We start from the raw sequence: 15847 nt of genomic DNA, 5'->3' as shown, positions 1-15847 counted from the left end.
TTAACCAAGAGTCTGGTGTGTGTCCTGCATAGAGATCCAGCAGCAACAAGCTGAGCGTCTGTCTTCCTGGAGCTTACATCCCAATGAGAGCTTTTAAATTATTGCATGTTTGCCTGGAGCATACCCTTAAGTGGTTTTTTTTTTTTTAGTTGCTTTTCCCAGAACACTCTTCCCCTGGAAGGAAGCACGGCTCTTCCTTGACCTCCTCCAGGTCTTGGCTCACACGTTACTTTCTCAGTGAGTATTTCCAGGACCACACCATTTAAAATTGCACCCTCACACTCAATATATCATATTCATCTACATGAACTTTAAGGCACACCGTTATGTCGTCTGTCACTAAAACAGAAGACTTGCCAATGAGTCGTGGCCTTAATGTAAACTCTCAAATTTCTTTTAGTGATTCAGAGGTTTTAAGAGATTTCTCTGGACTTCAGTTGAAATCCTTGGCATGTGATAGGCAATCCCTTTGCAAATATAGCTCACTAATAAGTCGTGACACAGCTTCATCCACTTGGGATTATCTCCCTTTCCTGTGGTGTCAGAACATTGCTGTTGTTCATAAGAAAGTGTGGAATTATGGTCGTTCTTCCAGGAATGAATATTTGCTTCCTGGTTTCTATGCCTTTCTGTGTACACAAAAACTTTTTGTTTCAATACTGAATCATCATGGAATCTTTATGAAGAGATTTTTAAATGGCAAATTAAATCCCACACATACAGTGCCAACAATGTGTATAACTGAAGTGAAGTAGCAACAATGTGAACAGCTATGGCCAGGTTTGCACATTCAGAGGCAATGACAACTGCTTCAAGCCAGCTGTGTGGCCAACAGCCATTGTAAGATGCCAGTGACTACGGAATGCATCCCAACTTGAGAGTTGCTAATGCGAAACAATGTACTTCCCAGAATCAACAAAACACATAATTTACTCCTTTGTCTATTACATGCACCTCCTACTAGTTTGCAAGCTCCATAAACACAGAGAATTTGTCTGTCTACTGACACACCACAATGTCCAGAACAGAACCTGGCCCATAATATGCGCTCAAATGTTTGTTACATGAATGCATACATGAAGTAGGATTTGACTTTAGGTCTGCTTTACTTGGAAAACCATGAACTCCCACAGCCTCCACGCTCACTCACTCCCTTCATTCAAGCTTGGAAAGTACTCGCGTGGTTATATTCACTCTGGTGTGCTCCCTGACCTTCTAGCTGGCTATAAGCCTCTTTCTGGTAAAAGGGGAAGAGTTAACTGGCATGTTTCATCCCAAAGATGACTGATGATTTTCTAGGCTGTGATGGGGCTTTTATTAAATGCTTTTAGAATCAGGTGTGAATGTCCCAGAAGATCCAGTCATAAGACACTAGTATTTATAAATCAAAATAAGAGAATGAGAGAGGAAGGAAGGAAGGAGGGAAGTGGAGGGAAGGAAAGAAGAGGAAGGAAGGGAGTGAGGGAGGGAGGGAGGAAGGAAAGAAGAAAGAAAGGTAGGAAGGAAGCAGAGGAAGAAGGGAGGGAGAAAGGAAGACAAACTCACTTTCTATGCACTCTGGAAAGTTAACTCATGGACGCAGTTGCATCTTGGTCCGATGGGCACTGTGGACCATAATCATTGATTCCTGGGCACGTTGATGTTTTGAGAGGCCAAGGAGGCTCCCAGGCAACCCAAGAAGGAAGAAGGAACCAGGCCCTTCACCCGTGCCCTTGAGGAGGGAATCTGTGCTTGATCGCTCCGGACTGGTGCGCCTGGACTGCAGGCAGCCTGGTTTCAGAATACACAACCAAACAAAAAAACAAAAAATATTTCTCACCGACTACACATTGCCTTAAATTCTGATCCTTGTGTTTTTATTTCATGAAAATCTGTGGTTGGAAACATGCTGGGTGACTTCTATGGCCAGACACTTGTTTTCTAATTCTCATGACACAGGAATCTGCTTTTACAGTCATCAAGGGAAGGATTCATGGTTTGAGTACACCCTTCAGATCTAATGCAAGGTTTCAGAGCCTGATAATACTGGGTGTCTCTTTTAATTACCTTGATAAGCCATCCAAACTCATCCGTTATCTGTACATTTCATTTAAATAAACCCATTTTATTGGAAAAGATGCAAGTGATGTACTGTTCCACATTAATTAGCACAGCTCAACTTTTCATTTCTGATATAAACAGAATCTTCAGTCTTTAAGATCTTTTTTTTTTTTTTTAAGATTTTATTTTTTTCCTTTTTCTCCCCAAAGCCCCCCGGTACATAGTTGTGTATTCTTCGTTGTGGGTTCCTCTAGTTGTGGCATGTGGGACGCTGCCTCAGCGTGGTCTGACGAGCAGTGCCATGTCCGCGCCCAGGATTCGAACCGACGAAACACTGGGCCGCCTGCAGCGGAGCGCGCGAACTTAACCACTCGGCCACGGGGCCAGCCCCCAGTCTTTAAGATCTTAATAGCATAAACTCAAGCCTGAGGTTATTTATGACTTCAGTGCTTGGTGCAATAAAAATTTGTTACTTTCGTCCATTCAAAATTTCACAGAATAACAAGCTAAAAAAAAACGTGTCCTGATCCGGTGATCCTGAAAGCGTGGCCAAGACATACCACTCATCAAAGCCCGGATGCTTGGTCTACCGACCATCTCATTCAACGTGATTCGATGAGTCCCAACAGGCTGCTAGGCCGCCTTCCAGGTACTGGGGGTGCAGAATCACAGGGGGCACATCCAGGGTCTGGGGGGAATTAACTGATAAGGCCTGTTATTGGAACGAATTTAAATTTTTCTTATTCAAAATTTATTCATCCCTCACATGATGATCTTTTCAAAGAAACTCATTCTGTTAAAATAATGACAAAATCCTTTACGGAAGGAACTAATTGAATTAAGACACTGCCCATGGATTTTATCTCACCAAATGGTACATTGAGGGAGGGCCCTTCACCAAATTTCTAGTAGGAGCATCTCAAAGTCATTCCTCAAAGAACAAAGGAGATTCCAACTTTCGAGGGCCACATGTTCAAGAGCCCCATAGCCCTCAGAGGCAGAAAATCTCTTAAACCTTTAACTCAGACATGAACATAGAGCTCAGGGTCAAAAGAAATTACAGCAGATAAAGTGAAAGTGAAGAGTAATTTGTTACGCATGCGCTCACCTCCCCTGCATCTCCATGTGTTTAGTTTTCTAGGGATCTGGTTTTTCAAGGGAATTCCAAATGAAAATTTCCTACAGGGAGATGCTTCTCCTCTCTTAGCCTCATGACAGGGGGCTGGGAAAAGGAGATGAAAATGAGGGGGTCTTGGGTTTGCAGTGACAAACATGGAAGGCCAACAACATTCTACAGATTTATTTCAATTGTTGCCTGTGCCATTGATTTTCAAAACTAATAAGGAAAGCAAATCTAATCTAAGTCCCTTTGCTGCAATATTAATGCACTCAAATTGTCTCCCAGTTGTCCCTGAGGACAGTAAAATTGTATTTCCACCACTGTGTATTGGTAGTTGCTAGACCCCACTGGGAGTGCTGGTTGAGAGGCAAGGTATCATTGGAGAGCGGTGGGACAGGGACCTGCTCCAAGATGAAATGGGAGACCCTTTCTTTCAAGACCATCATATTGTAAAAGTCTGCTGGTTGACTTCTTTGCACCGGCCCCTGGTTTCCTTCTCCTTTCCAGATGTGTTCATGTCCACCTCCTACATGACCAACACTTTTCTTCTAAGAGCAACCATGAGGTTTCATTGAAAATTCACCGTTTAAAAAAAATTTAATGTGAACTATCTCATACCATAGAAGAGAGTGTAAAACGTACATCTTCATTGTAAAGAATTATACAGCAAACGCTCATGCAACCACGACCCAGGTTAAGAAAGAGAATGTGAGGGTAACCTGGAAGCTCCTTGCATTCCTCTCCCTGACGGATCCTCCTTCCCAATCCCTGGGAGGGAAGCGAAGTACTTGCATCCCAATTTTTGTAAGAATCATTCCCTTCCCTTTTTATAGTTTTACCACATTTTAGCACATTCCTATGCAATAGATTTTGCCATACGATAGTCTCATTTTGCCTCTGTCTGTACTTTATCCAAAAGGAGCCAAACTGTATGCATTCTTTTGTGATAAATTTCTTTTGCCTAATATTGCATGTGAGATTCATCCCTGTTGATGAAGGTAGCTGGAGTTCACTTATTTCTACCGCTATACGGAATTCCATCTTATAACTGTATCACAGATTTATTCATCTTTTCCATCGTGATAAACATTGCGTGTATTCATTTGGGGGTTATTACGAACATTTTTGTATTTGGCTCCTGGTACACTTGCAGAACAGTTTCTCATAAGTACACATGGGGTAAGCAAGACCCTAAAATAGCCTCCCAAGATTTCCCACCCTAACCCCTGGGACTGGGACTGTCATGAGCTAGCACCACCAGGATGATGTTAAGTTACATGGCAAAAGAGATTTTGTATACGTAATTAAGGTTACTAATCAGTTGGCTTTGAGTTATTCAAAAGGAAGTTTATCCCAATGGACTTCATCTGATCATGTGAGTCCTTTAAAAGCAGAAAGATTTCCTCTGGCTGGTCACTGAAGGACAAGTGAGAGACTCAAAGCAGAGGAAGAATTCCACATCCTGTGGCTGGTCAAACTGAGGCTCTAGGACCTGAGGGTGACCGCCCACCCCCGCCGACAGCAAACAAGGACACTGAAACCTCAGTCCTACAGCCACAAGGAACTGAATCCTGCCAACAACCTGAATGAGCTTGGAAGAGGATTTTTCTCCAAAGTTCTAGATAAGAGCCCAGCCCAGCCCAGCTAGCTCCTTGACCTTGGCCTTGAGGGAGCTTAAGCAGAGAACCCAGTCGAGCCCATCTGGACTTCCAACCTACAGAGCTGTGATCTAATAAACACGTAATATTTTAAGCTGCTACATTTGTGGTGATTTTTGTTACATGGCATTAGAAAACTAATACAACATCCATACAAGTAAAATTCTTCAGTACTAGAGTGTGCACATGCTCAATGTTACAAAGCAATACCAACTGTTTTCCAAAGTGTCGCAACAATATTTACTCCCACCCCAGCGTACAGTAGTTCTAGTTGCTCCATATTCTTGCCAAAACATGATGTTGTCAGTTGTTTAAAATTTTCAAGTCTGGTGTGCATGTACTGGTTTTACACTATAGTTTTTTAGTTTGCTCTTTTTTTTTTTTTTTTGGTGAGGAAGATTGGCCCTGAGCAAACATCTGTGCCCATCTTCCTCTATTTTGTATGTGGAACACCTCCACAGCGTGGCTTGATGAGCAATATGTAGGTCCACACCTGGGATCTGAACCCCATGAACTCCAGGCCACCAAAGTGGAGAGTGTGAACTTAACCATCATGCCACCAGGATGGCCCCCTAGTTTGCACTTTTATAATAACTAATGAGGCTGATCATCCTTCATATGTTTTTGGCCATTGAGTTTTCCTTCTTTTGTGTAATATTTATTCAGATCTTTTAACTCAATTTCCTTCTGTTTTTTTTTTTTGTCTTTTTTCTATTTTGTATGTAAGTCTTTTGTTAGTTAGTATTTTGCTAATATCTTCCTTACAATTTCTGTCTTAAGAAATGCTTCACTATTCCAAAGTCCTGAAAATACTCTTTTATGAATGCTTTATACTTTTGCTTTCATATTTAGGTTCTTTAATCCACCTGGAATTGGTTTTCGTGTATGGTATGAAGGAGAATCCAAGTTTATTTTTCCCCCCATGGATAACTGATTATTTCAGCCACATTTACTAAAATGTCAGTCCTTCCCCCACTGATTTGCAGTGTCACCTAAGTTGTATATCCAATGGCAATATCTGTGTAGATCTGTTTTTTGGACCCCATTCTGTTCCATGTTCTATTTTTTTTTTTATTTCTGCATCCAAAACACACAATCTTAATTATTATAGTTTTCTACTGTGTCTTGATGTCTGGTAAGGCTTGCCTTCTTGGCTGATCTCTTCTCCTTGGCTGTACTTTGCCCTTTATACTTCCATAGGAATTTAGAATCTGCTTATCAAATATTACACACACATATTCACACCATGCAAAACCTTATATAAATCACTTGGGGAGAATATCTTCCAATTCATGAGCACAGTATATTTCTCCTTTGATTTAGAACTTCTTTCACATCTTTTGATAAATATTTAACATTTTTTAGAATGTTTATGCTATTCTAAACCTTTTTTTAAAGTAGCAAACTATTTTTTAGAGTAGTTTTAGTTCATAACAAAAAGAAACCCAGACATCTCTTTAATTTCATTTTCTAAATCTTTGTTGCTAGTATATAAATATAATGTTTTCATACATGGATCTTCTATCCACAATCCTGATAAACTTTTTTATTAAATCTAATAAATTTTCTATAGATTCTTTTGGATTTCCTGTATACACAATCATGACATCTTCAAATAATAACAGCTTTATTTCTTCCTTTAAAATCCTTATACTTTTATTTTTCTTGCCTTGCTGTACTTTCTAAGACTTCCAGGACAATAATGACTAAAGATTGTGATAGTCCTTACATCATTACTTATCTCAAAACCAGTGTTTTAACTTTTCACCCCTAAGAATGATATCTATGGCAGGATTTTTGTTTTGTTTTGTTTGGGGTTTTTAGATATATTTTAATTATGTTAAGGAAAACTTCTTGGTTGTGAAGGATTTTTTTAAATCATGAATGATGTTGAATTTTATTAAATATTTTTCTATATCCATTGAAATAATCATAATTTTTACCCTTTAATATAGTTTAGAAAATTACATTAATTAATATTCATAGTTAAACCAGCCTTGCATTCCTGGAATCAACAAACTTCGTTATGACACATTGTCCCTTTGATATGTTGCACCCATGGTCATCAGTGTTATCACCCAGTAATTTTCCTGTCTCCTACCTGTCCTTGTTTTGGTGTTAAGATGTTGGAAACTTTATAAATAGAGCTGGAGAGCATTTCCTCTTTTACTATGCTCAGCAATGATTTGTGTAAAGTTGGAATTATTTTTTCTTAACTATCTGGTAGAACCTGCCATTGAAGCTATCTATGCCGGGACTCGTAAGATTTTTCTGATCACTGTTCAATATTTTTAAAGCATGTAGTATTAATCAAGAGTACTTTGGTTTTTTAATGTGATATTCCCCCCTTCCCCCTGACTCCAAACTCTTTTATATAAAGTGATTTTGATTAGCAACCAAAAGAAAGGCCACAAGAAGGTCTTAAGCTTGCTAGCTTGTGAGTCTCGAACTATTGTACAGGAAGAGCAGAGGAGTGATGGGACAGACCTGCCCAGAGATGAGAGAGGATGATGACCAGAGAAAGAGGAAGACAATCTTTCTCAGAGAACAAGCGACGTAGTTTCTAATGTCATAGATTATGTAAATCTCAGTTTGTCACCCGAAAGAAAAGCGATTTCAGGTTTCACCTACCTGACACACCTTCCAAAAAGAGAAAACTGGCCACTACTGGGGAGCCATCCTTTTTAACTTACCTTTGGCAACACTCAGTACTCCTTCATTCTTCCCTGCATTTATTAGATTTTGAATTGCATGAGCAATTTACATTCATATTTCTCTGCAATGCCCACAATTTTCTGATAAGTTAGACCAGCTCCAATTTACTGGAGCAAGGAAATTGATTTCCAAAAATCAATTAAGTGACTCCACCAAGTGAGGCTGCAGAGCTAAGATCTGAATCTAAGAACCCCAGCATTGCAAGGGACCTCAGAAATCATTCGAGGGCTTCCTTGTTCCACTGAAACGGTTAATGAGATTCAGCCAGTGAGGGGCAGAGCCCTAGCCGGAACCAAGTAGCTCACACGTAGGCCAGGGTCCCTCCCATTATCTAGCAGGGTTTTCCCCCAAGTGGAGGCAACAATTCACGGAAGCTTCTGAAAGCTCTGCAAAGAGTGTCAGACTTACTTTTGTACCAGGCTGTACAGGGACAGCTTGAAATCTCTTTCTCAGTAAGTAATGGGAACATTTCCCCACGGAGTGGCCCCTGGTTCAAAGGGCAGAAGCCATCCTTAGCTGGTGCGGAAAGTGGTCCAAAATCAAAAAAAAGAAAATACTCAGGCACAAATGAATGTTCTGTATTCTAGACCTGTTTACATTTCATAAAGAAATTTTAAAAGCCTCTGCTGACTTAAGTTTCTCTGATGTTTTACAGTTTACAGAGCACTTTCTCCTGCGCTGTTCATTTACTACAGTTCCGCAAACCTTCTGTTAGTTCAGACGGTTGCAAATATTTACAAGACACGTGCAGTGTGTCGAGGGAGGGAAGTGAGTGTGCGACCTCTCTCACGCGTGACAAGGCACAACACACAGTGACGCTTCTGGGGCTGCGGAAAGCAGAGCAGGAACAGAGTGTGCATGCGAGGAGCAGCCTGGTGGTCAGGATGTTTGAGCTGGGTCATAAGTAATCTGTGAGATTTCAACAGGCGGCAGTGGAAAAGCAAGCCCACCAGATGTGAGGGGGGGAGAGCAGAGGTGCAGAAGCAGGAAGCAATGTGGCAGTGTGACCAAGTGCCTAAGGGCGTAGGCTACGTGATCAGGTGGACCTCAGTTTGAGTTCCCGTGCTGCTGTTTGACCTTAAGCACGTTCCTTTGCTTTTCGCTGACTCAAATTCTCCATAGATAAACAGAGGATAACAATAGGTTGTAGCTCCTGGGTTGCTGCGAAGATTAACAAATAAAGCACATAGCAGAAAATGTAACTGCTATCATTCCAGAAGAGCGTAAGTAGCCTGATGAAGCTGGCCAGTTGGATGGGGGCCATCACCTCTATGACAGATAAATTGGAGTTTATTACACTGACAGGGAAGAAGGTTTCTGAGCAAGGCTGTAACGTACTCAGATCTGTGTTTCAGGAAAGAACGGGCAGTTTTATGAAAGGAGAGGGGTTGGAAGAGAGAATGGAGGAAGAAAGCTTTGTCTTAGTCAGTGTGGGGAATGGTTTAATGGTTTGTTCATTTTGTGTGTGTATCTGTTTCCTCCCCAGAACCCCGGCTCCCTGTACGCTGCCTTCCTTACTCACCTGGGGATCCAGGGCTGGTATACAGCCGGCTCGCCCCACATATTCACTGGATAAATGAATGAATGGGCGGGTGAAACTACAATCCTCACAATATACGAAAAGGATGGTTAGCCCATCTTTCAGATGAGGAAAGCTAAATGTTAGGAGGCTCAGGGACTTGCTGGCCGCCCCACAGGAAGAGGCTGCGCTGGGGTGAGAAGAGAGGAGCGTTTACTCCTTGTGCAGGACCCCTCATATCAAATCACCTCAGACCAAGAACAGAAGATTTGCATTCTGAAAAAAAAAATTCTAAGACCAACTGAGCAAATTATAATAATAACAGTAACAAATTAATTAATGAATTACATTTCTAATTAAAAAGTTCTGCCGAGGCACACTAGATGGCAGCATCTTGCATCATTTCAAGGACAGTCCTAGAAACTGCGTGCCTCCATTGAGGGACTGCATAGACCAGGCCCCAAGCTAGGGCTTGATTTTATTATTTTATTTAAGCCTCACAACCGCTCAACACTGTAGACTAAAACATCCTAACCAAAAGGATCAAATTCTAGTTGCAGAAGGCTAATGTCACCAACCTTCCTGTTGCCGGAACGGGCATGCAGAGGTTTTATTTGGCTGCCTTGTCGCTGAAGAAACCCAGCAGGGTGAAGACTTGATTCCTCTAAATTTGGGGTTCTTCCAAGTTAAGAAGGTGTGGCAGGGACACAGCCTTCCCTGGGCCTTAGAAGGTGCCAGCAACACCTACCAGCTGCCTTCCTTCCTGGCCCCTGGCTTCAGCTGGGCAGGGCCAGCCCTGGGCACCCTAGTGACAGACCACAGCTACCAGTGCCCAAGCATAGACTCTTTCCAGGTCCTGTGATTTTGGCGAATATTTATTGAGCATCTACTCTGCACCAGGCGTTATGCCCCAATTACCAACCCCCCACATTCTTTACCCCTTCACAATCCATCCCCATCCATCCTCCTCTTCCAGATTCTTCAGGGCTCCCCCAATCCTGGAGGCTCAGGGCCTGGCCTCGTCTCCTCCCTTCCCAAGCCAAAAGGGATTGTCCTGGCTGTTCCCAGTGCTTGAGAATGCATCGAGGGGGCTCTGCTATGCAGTAAGGGGTAAATGTGTGGCGTCTTTCCAAGAACAGCGTGTTGGACCCTATACAGATCGAAAGTGTTGGCGAGATTTTAAAGGTTAGTGCTGTAAGCTTTTAGAAGAGGAATTCCGGAGCAGGTAGCTGTTACGGCTTTAAATCATACAACGTGGCAGAGCGTGTTGTACCGAGGACCGCCCTGGCCCTGTGTGTGGGTTCTGTGGGCAGCACTGTCCTGTAGCCATTCCACCCCACGCAGGTCTCTGGTGACGGAGCCTCCATGGCTCGAACCTCATAAATACAACATGTAGACAACAAGCATAAACAAAAGAACAGCAACAATAATCATCGCTAATGTTTATTAAGTGCTTTGCATGGATTGACGACTCTTACTTGTACAGCTCAATGCAGCAGATGCGTACATTCATTACCCTCTTTTTTTTTTTTTTTTTTTTTGGTGAGGAAGATTGGCCCTAAGCTAACCTCTGCAGCCAATCTTCCTCTTTTTGCTTGAGGAAGATTGTCCCTGAGCTAACATCTGTGCCAATCTTCCTCTATTTTGTATGTGGGACGCTGCCACAGCATGGCTTGATGAGCAGTGTGTAGGTCAGCACCCAGGACTCAAACCCCCAAACTCTGGGCCGCCAAAGTGGAGCATGCGAATTTAACCACTATCCAACTGGGCCAGCCCCCATTATCCTCATTTTTCAGATGAGGAAACTGAGGCCAGAGAATGTATTTTCCCGAGATCACAAAGCTAGAAAGTGGCCGGGCTAAGATCCAAACCAGAGCCTGTACTCCTAACCTTGTCTATTGTTCACTCAATTTTTCCCAAAACTCGAAACTGACGTCCAATGTGAATTCCATCTGACCTTGATTATAGAAAGCAGCCCCTCCTCCTAAACACACACACACACACACGTGCACAGCCCTTCTACTGAAGTTGGCCAGCCCCAAAGACCTCCTGGTTCTTGCTGTCAGCCAGTGAGAATTAGTCTAACAATTAGTGCCAAGCTGGGGAAAGGAAGCAGAGGACCAGGAGTTGAGTTGGCTGTAGTCTTTGGCCACTGTATTTTGCTCTTATACAGAACACGTGTGTGTGAGCCTATGGGTGTGTTCATATGGGGACACAGACAAGACCGTGGTACTTTCTCGTGACACCTGGATTTGAACTTCCCTCATACTCTCCTTGCCTGTTGGGGACACTTGTTTACTTGTCAGGCCTCCAAGGAATATAGACCCAAGAATGAGGACTCTATGCTACTCATGTTTTATCTTCATGCTTACTAGCATACAGTGGGTGTTTAATAAATGTTAGTTGACACAAAATAAAAGGTAAGCAGATCCTATGGAGAGGAGAGGGTGGGCTTGGGAAAGGATGGGTCTTCTCTCGATTCCTGCCCTCACTGCCCGGGATGACCGCCCCTCCACCTGGCTGCTCCCTCACCAGGCTTCCCCGGGCCTCCGCATGTGTCCTCTCTCACATTCCATCACAGAACAGGAAGGGGTGTAAGAATGCACACCCGGAGCCCAAAGCCATCCTGGGTAAAGTAAGAGAGGAGGAAAACTGTGCAGCCCTGCAGGAAAGGCCAGCCCAGCTTGGATAAATACGACATCGGAGAGGTTCCTGCAGGGCTTGCGTAAGAAACATGCACCATCACAGAAAATAAGGTAAAGAAGGTGGGAACATCCAGCACAGAAAAGTTGATTCATGAGAGCCTCAAGGTTGTAGGTTTGCAACAAAGAACTCTCCTGGCTAAACAATGATTCATGATCAGCAGTTAAGATCTCTTTTTTGTGTCACTATGTAAGAAGAAGGGAGAGAGAGAGGGAAAGTTCATGAGTTTGGTTGAGAATGAGGGGAGAGGGGACTTATTTTTAAGACTGAAAGTTTATCAGGAAGAGCAAATACATAGCCTACATTTGGGATCACCCAAGTCTTCATTATGGGTTCAATTCCCTGGGTAAAGATAAAATGTGGAAGAGAAGGGGCAATGATGTGCATTCCCTTTTGTACTAGTCAGACTTGTCCGTGATCTGTCTGTCTTCTAATAGTTTCTAATTGGGTAGATTTATTGTCATGACTTGCCCTGGGGAGTTCACACTCACTGCTTGGGCTCCTGCTTTTTTGGGGATGTTTGTGGCACTCTCCATAGCTGTCATCTTCTATTCATTTGTGTGATTCTTTGAATGTTATTTGTCTCCTCACCAAATTTTATTTTATTTTTTTGCTGAGGAAGATTGGCCCTGAGCTAATATCTGTTCCCAATCGTCCTCTTTTTGCTTGGGGAAGATTGTCACTGAGCTAACATTTGTGCCAATCTTCCTCTATTTTATGTGGGATGCCGCCACAGCATACGGTCCGCGCAGCATTCAAATTTGTGAACCCCGGGCCAACGAAGCAGAGCATGCCAACTCAACCACTAGGCCACCAGCCCAGCCCCTCCTCATCAAATTTTAAGTTCCGAAAAGGCAGGGACCGAATATGATTTTGCTCCACATCATATCCCCAACACTGAGCATGGTGATAAAAATGGACAAACCGCCTAGATGCAAATGCCTGCTTCCTGAGAGCCCTCTTTGTTCCTGTATCCTACTACAGGTCCAGAGGGACAGCCCGCCACTGGGTTGCTATCAACAATGCCACAGCAAACCACACAGTACTTCAGATTTCACGCCAGGAAGTAGATCGAAACTCACCCGCAGCCTAACCCCAAACACTCTGAAGTTCTCGGAAATAAACGACGACACACGTTACCCAGCAACACCATCGAAGGTTGTGCATGGGGGAGGCTGTGAGCCTATTTGCTGTCCCCTGCTCTCCATGCTCCAGTGTCCTATTACTGACACTCATAAGAACCTGGGTTTTCAAACAGTCCAGTCTTAGTTTTGAACAAGAGTCTATGAAGCGAAGAGGAAGATCCAGAATAAATAAGATGCACGTTTAATTTAAAACGTCCTTTGAACTGTTCATTTCTATTGCCTCCTTCAGAGAAGATTTACGTGAGCATCTATGGAACAATAAAACCATTTGGTTCAGTGTGTTTCTGTTCTTAATTTGCTCCTCTAGTCCTTATCATCGAGGTATTCATGTGGCATTTAATTTAATTTAATGCTTGTTATTATTTATTACATCTTATGCAATGTCTCATCTCTGAACAAGATTATACACAGCTCAAGGCCTGAACCAGCTCCTAGCGAGCTATCTTGTAAACACATTTGCTAAGTACTTTTAGCGGATCAATCTGGCTGCTTATCTTTGAGAAACAGTGAAATCACTAAGGAAGGAAAGAGGGATGGAAAGAAAGAGCACAAATGGGGCAACCCTCTGCAGATCACGGAGCACCAATTTATCAAATTACAGCCAATTTATAGTAGCCAGAAAATCGCCTTCACTCCCTGGAGTTTACGCCGTGAGTTTTTTCCTTCTCAAGGTCCTAGGGTGGCTGTTAGTTCTAGAGGCTTCCTGTGAACTCTGATTCCAGTTCACGGTTCCTTGCGTAAGATTTTGTCTTCCTGGATAGCGATGGATGTTTCAGTCACGCTGCCTCCCTCTTGGCTGGCACACGGGCGATTATTTCCTGGAACCTCTTGAATGAATAAACAATCGTGGGCAAATGGCCAAGGAGGTACCCCCGTGCGTGCACCTCAAGCTTCGATACTGAAGGCAGACCAGGCGCTGCTTTCACCCACGTGCTCTGCTGCGAAGGGTATTCCAAGCCAGCCTCCACTCCAGCTTCTGTTTGGCCTACATAAAGGGCCAAGAGGCATCACGTCGCAGTCCTTGGCTAGCTCCTTCTCCAAGCTTAAATCTTAGGCAGTCATCCAGAAGGAGCAGAAAGCGAAATGAAAGTATTCTTAGTAATATGACGAAGACTCCATCTGGAAGCACGGGAGAAGGTAAATAGAAGTTTCACCATCTTCTAAGAGAGATTAGGTGCCAGGAAGACCTTGACTAGCCCACCTAGAGTCTCGCGAGGCCTTGCACGCCCGGGGTACCAGTGGTTCATTTCTGAGCTGCATTTCCTCCTTTTCCCAGTCACCTTGACTTCAGCCAGTAAAAACAAGTAGGAAAAACCAATACTGTAACCACATTACCTTAAATTCCAGTAGCGGAGCTGTTTTCATGGCGAAGCCTACAACTGGATCCCTGACAAGGAGTCCCGGCTTAGGCCTCTGTTCCATCATTAGGGGGTTGACAAAGTTTGGAACTGTTCCTCACTGCCATTCTGGAGTCTAAGCTTTTCTTTATTCCTCCACTGGACCCTTCTTCTCTCTGACCCTCTACATCAATGATACGTGTGCGTGCTGAAAATAATTGAATTCTTGACAGTTTCTCAAAATGGATTCACTTTTACTTCATTGTTGGGGAACACTGAAATCATTCAGCTGTCCTTTCTCACCGCACACGCACTCTACATGCAAATAATTATGAAATGAATAGCATTTAAATTTTAAGAGGGAATTTTGTAGGAAGCCCACGTATTTTCCAAGTTTTTTCTTTGCTCTTTATGCCCTTTTAAACACTGGTGATTCAAGAACACATTCTTATTGCACAAACTTTGTAAAGTATAAAAATATGCAGGTTAAACATAAAAGCTCCCCTTTATTTCTGACCCCAATTCCCTTTGCTTCCCCACTGTTGCTGTTATAAATAAACAAATAATAAATGCTTATTTGTAAGCATTTATATACTACACTTGATCTTAGCCAAAAGGCCGAGAAGTGATTGGAAGCATTTACATAGATGTATGGATATATAGACTTTAAATTGTTTTTCATATAAATGAGATTATGCTACAGAATGTTCTGCAGCTTGTTTTATGTAACAGTATAGCTTCAAAGTCTTATTTCTGTATACATAGAATAACGTAATCATCTTATTTTTAAAGATGTGTGTTATAGTCTACAATAGGGAAGAGGGATGTAATATACTTACTCTAGTAAATTACTACTGTAGAGGAGGGTTGTTTCCAAGAGAAATTATGAGAAATGCTGCAAATATATCTTTGAACAACAATCTTCGTGCACACAAATATTTCCAAAGGCCAAATTCCAAGGAATGTAATTGTGTATTAAGGGATATGTGCATTTTTAAAAGCTTTATTGAGGTATAACTCACATACTATAAAAGTTACCCATATTAATACTATTAGCATGTATGTTTATACTAATATGATTATCAGTATATTTAAAGAGTTGTGCAACCATCACCACAATTTTATTTTAAAATATTTCCATCATCCCCATTCCCACCATACTCATCCCTAGTCCCCAGGCAATCACTAATCTAGTATCTGTCCCTATAGTTTAATCTATTCTGGTTACATTGTATGGTTACAGTATATAAATGTAACCATACCCTATGTGGTTTTTTTAATTTCTCTCTCTCTCCCCAAAGCCCCAGTACCTAGTTGTATATTTTCAGTTGTGATTCCTTCTTGTTCTTCCATGTGAGCTGCCCCCACAGCATGGCTACTGACAGACGAGTGGTGTGCTTCCATGTCCAGGACCTGAACCCGGGCCGCTGAAGCAGAGTGTGCTGAAGTTTAACTGCTAGGCCATCAGGGCTGGCTCCCCTATGTGGTCTTTTGCATTTGCCTTCTTCCACTGAGCATGTTTTCAAGGTTCACCCATGTTGTAGCATGTATCAGGACTTTGTTCCTTTTTATAGCTGAATAATATTCCATTGTATAGATAGACCACATCT

At 42.5% G+C, this 15847-nt stretch overlaps 1 pseudogene; it reads right to left on the bottom strand.

The window, feature by feature from the left end:
* Positions 1–14691: 14691 nt before the first annotated feature.
* Positions 14692–14867, bottom strand: LOC123282173 (U2 spliceosomal RNA; annotated as a pseudogene).
* Between the last annotated feature and the right edge of the window lie 980 nt (positions 14868–15847).

The sequence above is a fragment of the Equus asinus genome, chromosome 29 (assembly GCF_041296235.1).
Source record: "Equus asinus isolate D_3611 breed Donkey chromosome 29, EquAss-T2T_v2, whole genome shotgun sequence".
NCBI lineage: Eukaryota > Metazoa > Chordata > Mammalia > Perissodactyla > Equidae > Equus > Equus asinus.
This window is presented reverse-complemented; position numbering and strand designations above follow the sequence as displayed.